The following is a 12276-nucleotide window of genomic DNA, read 5'->3' as shown; positions in this document are numbered from 1 at the left end:
ATAAAGATGCAAAGTAAAGAAAACAAAATAAAACGGCAATGGAAATAGCTTGTTGTTGGAAGATTAATATGATGGAAAATAGACCCGGGGGCCATAGGTTTCACTAGTGGCTTCTCTCAAGAGCATAAGTATTTTACGGTGGGTGAACAAATTACTGTTGAGCAATTGACAGAATTGAGCATAGTTATGAGAATATCTAGGTATGATCATGTATATAGGCATCACGTCCGAGACAAGTAGACCGACTCCTGCCTACATCTACTACTATTACTCCACACATCGACCGCTATCCAGCATGCATCTAGAGTATTAAGTTCATAAAAACAGAGTAACGCTTTAAGCAAGATGACATGATGTAGAGGGATAAACTCATGCAATATGATATAAACCCCATCTTGTTATCCTCGATGGCAACAATACAATACGTGCCTTGCTGCCCCTACTGTCACTGGGAAAGGACACCGCAAGATTGAACCCAAAGCTAAGCACTTCTCCCATTGCAAGAAAGATCAATCTAGTAGGCCAAACCAAACTGATAATTCGAAGAGACTTGCAAAGATAACCAATCATACATAAAAGAATTCAGAAGATTCAAATATTGTTCATAGATAAACTTGATCATAAACCCACAATTCATCGGTCTCAACAAACACACCGCAAAAAGAAGATTACATCGAATAGATCTCCACAAGAGAGGGGGAGAACATTTTATTGAGATCCAAAAAGAGAGAGAAAGCCATCTAGCTAATAACTATGGACCCGAAGGTCTGAGGTAAACTACTCACACATCATCGGAGAGGCTATGGTGTTGATGTAGAAGCCCTCTGTGATCGACGCCCCCTCCGGCGGAGCTCCGGAACAGGCCCCAAGATGGGATCTCACGGAAGGTTGCGGCGGTGGAATTTGGTTTTTGGCTCCGTATCTGGTAGTTTGAGGGTACGTAGGTATATATAGGAGGAAGGAGTACGTCGGTGGAGCAACGTGGGGCCCACGAGGGTGGAGGGCGCGCCCAGGGGGGTAGGCGCGCCCCCTACCTCGTGGCTTCCTGGTTGAAGTCTTGACGTAGGGTCCAAGTCCTGTGGATCACGTTCGTTCCGAAAATCACGTTCCCGAAAGTTTCATTCCGTTTGGACTCCGTTTGATATTCTTTTTCTGCGAAACTCTGAAATAGGCAAAAAACAGCAATTCTGGGCTGGGCCTCCGGTTAATAGGTTAGTCCCAAAAATAATATAAAAGTGTATAATAAAGCCCAATAATGTCCAAAACAGAAGATAATATAGCATGGAGCAATCAAAAATTATAGATAGGTTGGAGACGTATCAGTTCTCCCGTGTCTTCAGCCACCTCAGGAACACCTTCCCCGACTTTGACTTCGACGCCGCCATTGCCCCCGTACCGCAGGCCGTCCGGGGCCACCTGGCGCGGTGGGTGGAAGACAACGTGGACGCGTTGGTCAGAGCCTTCACTTCAGAGGACGACGCGGTGGTAGTCGCCGCCGACGGAGGCGACGTGGTCGACAATGGGAACGCCGGCGCTGGTGATGGTGGCGGCGGCGCCAACGACGATGTCAGCAACGCGAGCGGCGCGTCCGAAGATGACGCGGAGGACGCGGCGAGCGACATATCTGGCTAATTCCTCGTCCCTTTACTGCTTCACCCTGTATGCAAAAACTTGGGCGTGGCCCCTAAAGATTGTGAGAGCATTTTGGGAGGGGGAGCCCCTCATGTAAATGAATCATGATTTCTATTTATCTACGCTGAATCAAGGGTACGTTTCGGCCTGCCATGAGTCTGATGGCAAGTCTTGCCGCTGCGATTTACCTTAGCTGGGGCAGACCCCAGATCATATTGTGAGGTCGAGTGTCGCCGCGGGGCTCCTGTAGGGTCTGCTGACCGGCTGAGATGGCCTCGTGAGGTTCCTGCGCCGATCGGCGCGCGCGGCGCGCGTGCTGGGCCTAGCCCCGCTCGCGAGGGGCCCGCGAGGGGGAGGTGGCGAGTGTGAGCTTGAGAACAAGGCAAGAACCAGACGGCAAGAAATCGCTTTGAACGAGAAAATGCACCCCCCGCACGCATCGACAAAAGCTTGACATCAACTTAAATCCAAATCCAGAAAGCAAGGTTACGGAAGAAAAGATCCAAAGCAAATGGCCGCGTCCGGCGCCTAGTCTAGTCTTCAGGTCTTCAAGTCTTCTCACCAACGCGGAGCTAAGTGCTGCCACTAGGCGTGGGAGGGAGCCCCAGGGCCTGAGGCCGGCACCCCTGAGACTCCGGGGCGTGTACAACCCCACTCATTATTACGTGAGAGTGTCACGGGCGGCGAGCTTCACAGGCACTGGGCCTTCTTCACAGGAACCGGCCTTGCTTCATATCGCCAGACGAGGGCCCTGCCTTGCGCCTCCCTCGACCACCTTTGAGCCGACCGGCAACCTGGACGACACAAAGGGGGGAAAGGGGACGCCAACGGTGCCCCCGGCGACCACGGGTCCTCTGCCGGGGGAAGGCTCGCCGGCACCTCCCCGGCAGAGGGCCTACCTCCGGGTGTTGCCTGGCTTCGCGTGATGTGAGGAGGGGCCTCGTTCCTGGCTCCCTCCTCTCGGCCCCCAGCGTGATCCCCCCGCCTGAAGGGATGCTGCTGCGCCGGGGTCGCCGACTGACGCCGTGACCTGATTCACTTGCAGCCCATGGTTAGCGTAAGCCTGCTCCTGAGAAATTAGTGGTACCCTATAGTCGTTGTCACCGGCGCGATCGTTGCGGTTCTCCGTTGGTTCCGGGAAGGCTTCAACTTCCAGCGTCCCTTCTTCCCACTCTTCCCCGAGGGACGAGCCAGGGTCGTCCTCCGGCGCGTACTCCTGGTCCATCATGCGGGGTGTTGGAAATATGCCCTAGAGGCAATAATAAATGGTTACTATTGTATTTCCTTGTTCATGATAATTGTCTATTGTTCATGCTATAATTGTATTAACTGGAAACCGTAATACATGTGTGAATACATAGACCACAACATGTCCCTAGTAAGCCTCTAGTTGACTAGCTCGTTGATCAATAGATGGTCATGGTTTCCTGGCCATGGACATTGGATGTCGTTGATAATGGGATCACATCATTGGGAGAATGATGTGATGGACAAGACCCAATCCTAAGCATAGCACAAGATCGTGTAGTTCGTTTGCTAAGAGCTTTTCTAATGTCAAGTATCGTTTCCTTAGACCATGAGATTGTGCAACTCCCGGATACTGTAGGAATGCTTTGGGTGTACCAAACGCCACAACGTAACTGGATGGCTATAAAGGTGCACTACAGGTATCTCCGAAAGTGTCTGTTGGGTTGGCACGAATCGAGACTGGGATTTGTCACTCCGTATGACAGAGAGGTATCTCTGGGTCCACTCGGTAATGCATCATCATAATGAGCTCAATGTGTCTAATGAGTTAGCCACTTGATCATGCGTTACGGAACGAGTAAAGAGACTTGCCGGTAACGAGATTGAACGAGGTATTGGGATACCGACGATCGAATCTCGGGCAAGTAACATACCGATAGACAAAGGGAATTGTATACGGGATTGATTGAATCCCCGACATCGTGGTTCATCCGATGAGATCATCGTGGAACATGTGGGAGCCAATATGGGTATCCAGATCCCGCTATTGGTTATTGGCAGGAGAGGTGTCTCGGTCATGTCTGCATGGTTCCCGAACCCGTAGGGTCTACACACTTAAGGTTCGGTGACGCTAGAGTTGTTATGGGAAATAGTATGTGTTTACCGAAGGTTGTTCGGAGTCCCAGATGAGATCCCGGACGTGACGAGGAGTTCCGGAATGGTCCGGAGGTAAAGATTTATATATGGGAAGTCACCATACGGTCACAGGAAATATTCGGGGGTATACCGGTATTGTACCGGGACCACCGGAGGGGTTTCGGGGGTCCACCGGGAGGGTCCACCTGCCCCAGAGGGCCTTATGGGCTGTAGGTGGAAGGGAACCAGCCCCTAAGTGGGCTGGGCACCAACCTCCCCCTAGGGCCCATGCGCCTAGGGTTTGGGGAAACCCTGGAGGGGGCGCCCCCTTGACTTGGGGGGCAAGCCACCCTCCCTGGCCGCCGCCCCTCCCACCAGATGGGATCTGAGGGGCCGCCCCCCCTCTCCCTTGCCCCTATATATAGTGGAGGGGTGGGAGGGCAGCCGAACCCCTGGCCTGGCGCAGCCCTCTCCTCCTCCAACTCCTCCTCTTCCTCCGTAGTGCTTAGCGAAGCTCTGCCGGAGAACCACGAGCTCCATTGCCACCACGCCGTCGTGCTGCTGGAGTTCTCCCTCAACTTCTCCTCTCCCCTTGCTGGATCAAGAAGGAGGAGACGTCCCCGGGCTGTACGTGTGTTGAACGCGGAGGTGCCGTCCGTTCGGCGCTAGATCGGATCTTCCGCGATTTGAATCACTGCGAGTACGACTCCATCAACCGCGTTCTTGTAACGCTTCCGCTTAGCGATCTTCAAGGGTATGAAGATGCACTCCCTCTCTCTCTCTCGTTGCTAGCATCTCCTAGATTGATCTTGGTGACATGTAGGAAATTTTTGAATTATTACTACGTTCCCCAACACGGGGCACGTAGGCTTCCGGGGCTGTCACCCCGAACACCTCGCCGTAGTGCCCCACACTCCATGTTGCCCGGCCCTGTGCAGCGTCCTGAGGATGGTAGCGCGGCATCCCACTGGAACCATGAGCGGCGACGCTTGTACTCATGCTCGTCGCGGGCGGCATGGGGGCGGTGGAGCCCCCGGCGCCGCCGGCCGCGCTGGCGTCGACAAAGCCCCCAGGCGCACCCGATGTCGCGTGGTTGCGGCGAGGCCCGCCGTGAGACCCCGGCGTGGCTTGAGAAGGAAGCTGATAGCAGAAGGGCGGCGCTCCCGACGCCGCATCCAGCAGCTCAGCAACGCACTCCAGCAGTGCATCCCGGCCGCTCTCCATCATTCGGCACTGCAACAGCTCTCGCGCCACCGTGAGCGCTGCCCGCATGTTTGCCTGCTCCCGCCGTGAATGCGGCGCTGTTGCTGCAGCGTGGCTTGCTGCCCTTGCAGCGGCTCGTACTTGCCGTGGTGTGAGGGTGGACGACGCCTGGCCGCGCCGCCCGCGCCCCGCAGCGTTGGACGGCGCTCGCGGTGCCTGGGGCGCGGGGTCGAGGTCTTCATGGGCAGGTGTCACCGCTCGGGCCGGCCAAGCTGCCCAGCGGTCGGAATCAGCCCTTGGGTTGCCGGACATCGTGGCCACAGAGCGTCGGTAAGTCGATTGGCGGAGAAGAAGCTCCGGCGCACCCCTACCTGGCGTGCCAAATGTCAGATGTGGGGTTCCGGTAAAACCCTTAAGGTTCGAACTCTAGGGTGCGCGCGAAGTTCTTTCCCTCCTACCGATCTACGCCCTAGCTCACTAAGATCTCGCGGACGAACTCGACGAACTCGCAACACAGAAAGACACGGGATTTATACTGGTTCAGGCCACCATTGTGGTGTAATACCCTACTCCAGTGTGTGGTGGTGGATTGCCTCTTGGGCTGAAGAAGAAAAGTACCAGGGGAAGAACAGCCTCCTGAGGTTGAGGTGTTCTTGTGCTCTGTGGACTTGTGGATGCGAACTCGATCCGTCCTCTCTACTGTGGTGGCTAGCTCTACTTATATAGGCCCTGGTCCTCTCCCCAAATATTGAGCGGGAAGGGAGCCAACAACGGCGGGCGAATGTGAAAGGGGACAGCTAGTACAAGCTATCCTGACAAAAGCGGTCTTCGCCTGCAAAAGACTCTGGTGGTGACGCCGTCTTGGGCTCCACGGTGACCTCCGTCTTGTCGTCCTGCTGGTCTTGGTCTTGTTGCACCGATATGGAAACCTTTGCCTGATGCCTCGGTACTCCGCGTCTGCGCTTGCTTCCTTAGCACCAAAGAGGAAACAAGGACGCTGCACATGCTAGCGCCTGCCTGGTGTCGATCGTCATGGCTCACATCACGAGAGCCTCGTGAGGTTTGCTCCGCCTTGATATCACCGCTCCTCGCGAGGCAGCCTGGTGAGGCTGCTCCCGAGGAGGTCTTGCGCTGCCCGCCTCGCGAGGCTTGGCCCCTCGCGAGGGTTTTGAATGCTTTGTTGATGAAGATGGGCCGTACATGCCCGCTAGCATAGCCACGCCGTGGGCTGCAGGCAGGCAAGTCTGGGGACCCCCGTCCCCAGAACGCCGACATTAACGACCCATGATTCACATTGGCCGTTTCCAGCCCGTGTTAGCTTTCGGCCTACTGACGGCCCATACATTCTTGGGCTCCTTTCCGGCCCTCGATTACTTTCGGCCTATTACTGGCATGTTCCCCTAATGGGCCAAATTCGGCCCGTGGCAAGAATCGGCCCGTTTGTGGCCTGTTATCCTGTTGCGCCGTTTCTAGCCCGTCCTATATCCTGGCCCATTAACGACCCGTTATGCCTGTGACAGAATTAAGCCTTTGCTGTCCTTCGGCCTGTTAACAGCCCGTTACCGTGCTAGGCCGATACCATTACGCCCGTTTACAGCCTATATGGACCCATTTATCCGACAGCCCGAGGCCCACCGATTCTACGGCCTGTTGGAGGCCCATTTATCGGATGGCCTGTAGCAGGGTCAAGGTTACCACCGTCCATATGTGGCCCATGGTTGTTGCGGCCACTAGCAAACCAGGGAATAAGAAGACTAGGAAATAAATAAGCCCAAAACTAATGCTAGGCTATTAAGGCGATTGCATAGATTACATCCACTGGGCATCAAAGTTCGCCACCAGTGCAAATATAGGGAACACCCTACACTACACAAAAATGGCTTGCTATTTTCTTCAGCTGGTGGCTGCACGTTAAGAACAAATTTTGTATCGCAACAAAACAAATTACAACCATAAAACAAAAGGAAGGTTGGCATAAAAGTTAACAGTCTGGCAGATAAATGCACCACCAGAAGTTCAGAAGCTCGGTTCATTTGACCTGACTGTTATGTTTTCATGCTGTATTGTCCGATGGAGCACCATAACCTTCGCCTTCATTTCTCCTAGGCTCCTGAACAACATATCAAATGTCTGATAGTCTGGCTTCAAAACCATGCATATCTTGACGACATCGAACAATGTCTATCCTTGTTTCACAAAGAGTCTCTGTTAGGGAATGGACTTGTGTGTGGAGCGCAGATATAACATTGTTTTGAGCTTGCATATCTTGATCATGAGGTAGTTTGTATGAGATTGCCTTAACAACCAACCCAGTATTATGCACGAACATGCTTTTGGCATTGTTAGTGGACATGTACTGACCCACTGCAGCAAGAGGTGACATTGTGGTTATAGTTGCCTCGTCACCTTCGGAAGGTGGCGGTTCCACCATTTTTTCCATAGCTTGCTGAAAAGTTGAGTTTTTATATTAGTAGTACCAGAACAGAAGATATTAAGGAGGTAGCAAAACCAAACAAAATAACTTTGGTCTATATACAGAACTTATTCTGGTGAACCCATGTAAAATATTAGTTGTATTTTACTGCAAAGTACATAATAAAACCAGGTTCCAAACATATGACCATGTACCATGGCTAATGCATTGTCTATTTCTTCACATTGTATTGATAGCTAAGGATAAAGAGACAAAGTTTATAATACGGTAAGCATAGTATGACATCATTCATATCACAAAACAACTAAGAACAGACAAACAGGCAATTGTAATGTTGTGTGGGCAAGTCCAGCATGGAACTAGATTATAGATTAAGATCAAAGGAATATCACTCCTCGCCTTTTAAACCTTGTAAGGTGCAATGATACGCTAAGACAATTGTGTATAAAATTGAAAAGAGTAATAGACATTGGCTGCAAACCTTGCAGTTCAATGCACAAGTCAGAGTAAGTAGTAGTTAAAAGGCACGAGGATTAAGGACTTACAACAGCGGCTTTGACTGGTGTAGTCATGCCCTTCGTCTTGCTGGTGTGACAGTCCTTGAAGATTTCCATAGCATTTGGTTCAGGTACTTTTTGGTCCTTGCGGGCTTTCCTCTGCATTTGGAACAAGTCAATATAGATCTGATAATATGGTACAGCGAAAAGAGTGAAACAACAACTAATTACAAGAGCCTCGCAGTGTGCAATATAGCTACGAGATCCTGTCGTCTGTTGGAATTTCACTTTCGTACGGTTGGCCTTGTTCTTTGAACAGTTCACCTACAAGAAGATAGATTTGTGAGGCACGTGCGTAAATATGGTTGGCCTTGTTCTTTGATCTGATCACATATATATAATGTACATGATACTTTGGATCAGACCAGTGTTTAACGAGGCCTCTCCAGTCTTCATCCGATATATTTTCCATTGGAGATGTTTGGGTAAGTTCACTGTTAGCCTTGCCTTCAAAGTGAGTTTTCCTCAAGTTATACCGATACTGTCACAGAGCAGATTTGAAAACATGGGTGCAAGCTTGTCTGGTTGCATCATCTTGGCTATCCAACTTGAACCTCATATGTTGAAAATTATGGGAGTCTCATTATCAGCAACCTAGAAAGCATGGGATAGAGCAAGACGATATTACTAGTTTCCTTACATAACCATACTTACAGATAAATGGTCGAGGAAGGTGTTGAACTGGGTTTCGTCTTTGTCCTTCCTGTACTGAATCCATGTTGGGAGGATACGTACATGACACCCAACGGCAACCACTGCCTCTGATACTAACTTGGCTGACTTTGTAGCATCACATGGCCTTTTTAAACCTGCCTCAAAACGGATCTCCATTCTTCCTCCTCTAGATTTAGTTAACCTATCGAGCATTATCCCTGATGTTTGTTTCCTATTGTGCCTAGGTGGTAGTACAACAACGAACATAGGAAGTGTTAGTGTACATCAAACTGTGAGACTACATATAAAGAAGCATGCAACTGTAACTCGTGCCAACTCGTCTTGTGTCAACTCCGAAGCACTCCAACAAACCTTCTTGTTGTTGAAGCTCACAAAGTTCATATGATCTTGCCAACTCGTCTTGTGTCAAGAGTGCTTCGGAAGTAGTGTCAGGTGGCAAGGGAGCTTGGGAACGTGCTGCTAGCTGAGTTGACAAACGAGTAACTCGTGCAACTGGTGGTACTGTGGAAGGTGTTGCAACAACTAGGGTTGTCTCTGCTTGTTTGGTGGCAGCTATTGGTTTCTGTTTGGCTTGTTCTACAACTTGTGTAGCACGGGATACCCCGTTTGTACAATTTTCCGCTGGACTTTGACCTTCTATTGCATCAGTACCAGCAGAATCTGCAGGATTACTCCGCTTCTGTTTCCGTGTGTCCTTAGTACTAACACCATCCCCTGTTATTTTGTGTTCCTTCCTCTTTCTCTGTGCCATGTTAAGTCAAGCTGACAAGAAAAAGGAATAACAGTTTAGTTCTTCAGAACAAATTGATGCGTGATACACACGAACTGAACTTTGATGTTAGACAACCACATGATAGGAGGATGTAATATGTACGAAAAATAGGACGGCGTGAGATAATCAGAACTATGATGTGTAAACTAAGCAGAAGACATTTCACTAAATTAGAAGCAATGCAATGGAAGGTAGACACCATATGAAAGATGCTACAAATATCGCTCTGCCAAGTTAACAGTGTCTCATCATAACTGGCGTTTAAACAAATGTGAAGCAATACAAGAACTAAATCATATGCAAGATGCAAACAACATCACACTACCAAGTTAAAGGTCTCTCGTCATTAGTGCCATTGCATATTCACAGCTTATGATGTGTAAACTAAGAAGAAGACATTTCAAAAAATTAGAAGCAATGAAAGCTAGACACCATATGAAAGATGCAACGAATATCACTCTACCAAGTTAAAACTGTCTCGTCATAAGTGCCATTTCAACAAATTAGAAGTAGTACAAGCTAGAAAAGAATGCGAGATGTAACCTATATCACACTCCCAAGTCAAACATGTCTTATGATAAGTGATTGTTGCAGGTTACACAACAGTAGTACTTTGGTGTAAGAACATGGTGTGATAGACAGATATTGTATGTTCTAGAAACAAGAACACGTGTCTTATTCACAAGTATAATGTGTAAAGTAAGTAGATGGAATTCAACAAAATTAGAAGCAATACAAGCTAGACATCATACATAACATGCAGCCACATATAACAGTGCCAAGTTAGAGGGAGCACCTGTGATGGTGCACTAGGGGAGACATGCTCATCATCAACACAGCTACGTTGAGTGTCTATGCATGTGTTGTCTTACAAATCATCTTGGGGGGTTGGAGGAGTAGAATCTGTAGAGGCCCTCCATTTGGAAGGAGCACCTTTATCCGCTGCCTTGCTAACTTCCTTCCGCTTTATTGATTTTGAATTATCAAGTAAAACCGACAAGAAAAAGCAATAAAATTCACTCTTCAGAACTCATTCGTGCATGATACTGACAATCACTACTTTGACATGATACCAGGATGGAATATGTACGAAAAACAGGACGACATGGCATATTCACAACTATTTGTGTAAACTAAGCAGAAGCCATTTCAACAAATAAGAAGTAATGCAAGCTAGACACCGTATGCAACATGCAAGACAATATCACACTGCCAAGCTAGAGAAAGCACCTGGGATGCCGGTTTCGCCGGAAGACCGCCATCAGTTCCTGCCTTATTTTTTTCCTTCCTACTTCTTAGTTTTATTGCCTTGTCAATTCAAACCCACAAGAAAAATGAATAAAAATTCGCTTTTGAGAACTCATTGATGCAGGATGCTGACGAGCACTACTTTAATGTAAGGCGACCGCATGATAGGACGATTTAATATGTAACAAAAAAGGACATCATTGCATATTCACAACTATGATGTGTAAACTAAGGAGAAGGCATTTCAACAAATTAGAGGCAATGAAAGCTAGACACCATATGAAAGATGCAACGAATATCACTCTACCAAGTTAAAACTTTCTCGTCATAAGTGCCATTTCAACAAACTAGAAGTAGTACAAGCTAGAAAAGAATGTGAGATGTAACCTATATCACACTCCGGAGTCAAACGTGTCTTATGATAAGTGATTGTTGCAGGTTACACAACAGTAGTACTTTGATGTAAGAACATGGTGTGATAGATAGATATTGTATGTTCTAGGAACAGGAACACATGTCTTATTCACAAGTATAATGTGTAAAGTAAGCAGATGGAATTCAACAAAATTAGAAGCAATACAAGCTAGACATCATACATAACATGCAACCACATATAACAATGCCAAGTTAGAGGGAGCACCTGTGATGATGCACTAAGGGAGACATGCTCATCATCAACACAGCTACGTTGAGTGTCTATGCATGTGTTGTCTTGCAAATCATCTTGGGGGGTTGGAGGAGTAGAATCTGTAGAGGCCCTCCGTTTGAAAGGACCACCTTTATCTGCTGCCTTGCTAACTTCCTTCCGCTTTATTGATTTTGAATTATCAAGTAAAACCGACAAGAAAAAGCAATAAAATTCACTCTTCAGAACTCATTCGTGCATGATACTGACAATCACTACTTTGATGTAAGGCAAGCACATGATACCAGGATGGAATATGTACGAAAATCAGGACGGCATGGCATATTCACAACTGTTTGTGTAAACTAAGCAGAAGCCATTTCAACAAATAAGAAGCAATGCAAGCTAGACACCGTACGCAACATGCAAGACAATATCGCACTGCCAAGCTAGAGAAAGCACCTGGGATGCCGGTTTCGCCGGAAGACCGCCATCAGTCCCTGCCTTATCTTTTCCTTCCTGCTTCTTAGTTTTATTGCCTTGTCAATTCAAACCCATAAGAAAAATGAATAAAAATTTGCTTTTCAGAACTCATTGATGCAGGATGCTGACGAGCACTACTTTAATGTAAGGCGACCGCATGATTGGACGATTTAATGTGTAACAAAAAAGGACAGCATTGCATATTCACAGCTATGATGTGTAAACTAAGGAGAAGGCATTTCAACAAATTAGAAGCAATGAAAGCTAGACACGATATGAAAGATGCAACGAATATCACTCTACCAAGTTAAAACTTTCTTGTCATAAGTGCCATTTCAACAAATTAGAAGTAGTACAAGCTAGAAAAGAATGTGAGATGTAACCTATATCACACTCCCAAGTCAAACGTGTCTTATGATAAGTGATTGTTGCAGGTTACACAACAGTAGTACTTTGATGTAAGAACATGGTGTGATAGACAGATATTGTATGTTCTAGAAACAGGAACACGTGTCTTATTCACAAGTATAATGTGTAAAGTAAG

The sequence above is a fragment of the Aegilops tauschii genome, chromosome 2, assembly GCF_002575655.3.
Source record: "Aegilops tauschii subsp. strangulata cultivar AL8/78 chromosome 2, Aet v6.0, whole genome shotgun sequence".
In the NCBI taxonomy this organism is placed as follows: domain Eukaryota; kingdom Viridiplantae; phylum Streptophyta; class Magnoliopsida; order Poales; family Poaceae; genus Aegilops; species Aegilops tauschii.
Note: the sequence above shows the minus strand (reverse complement) of the source record.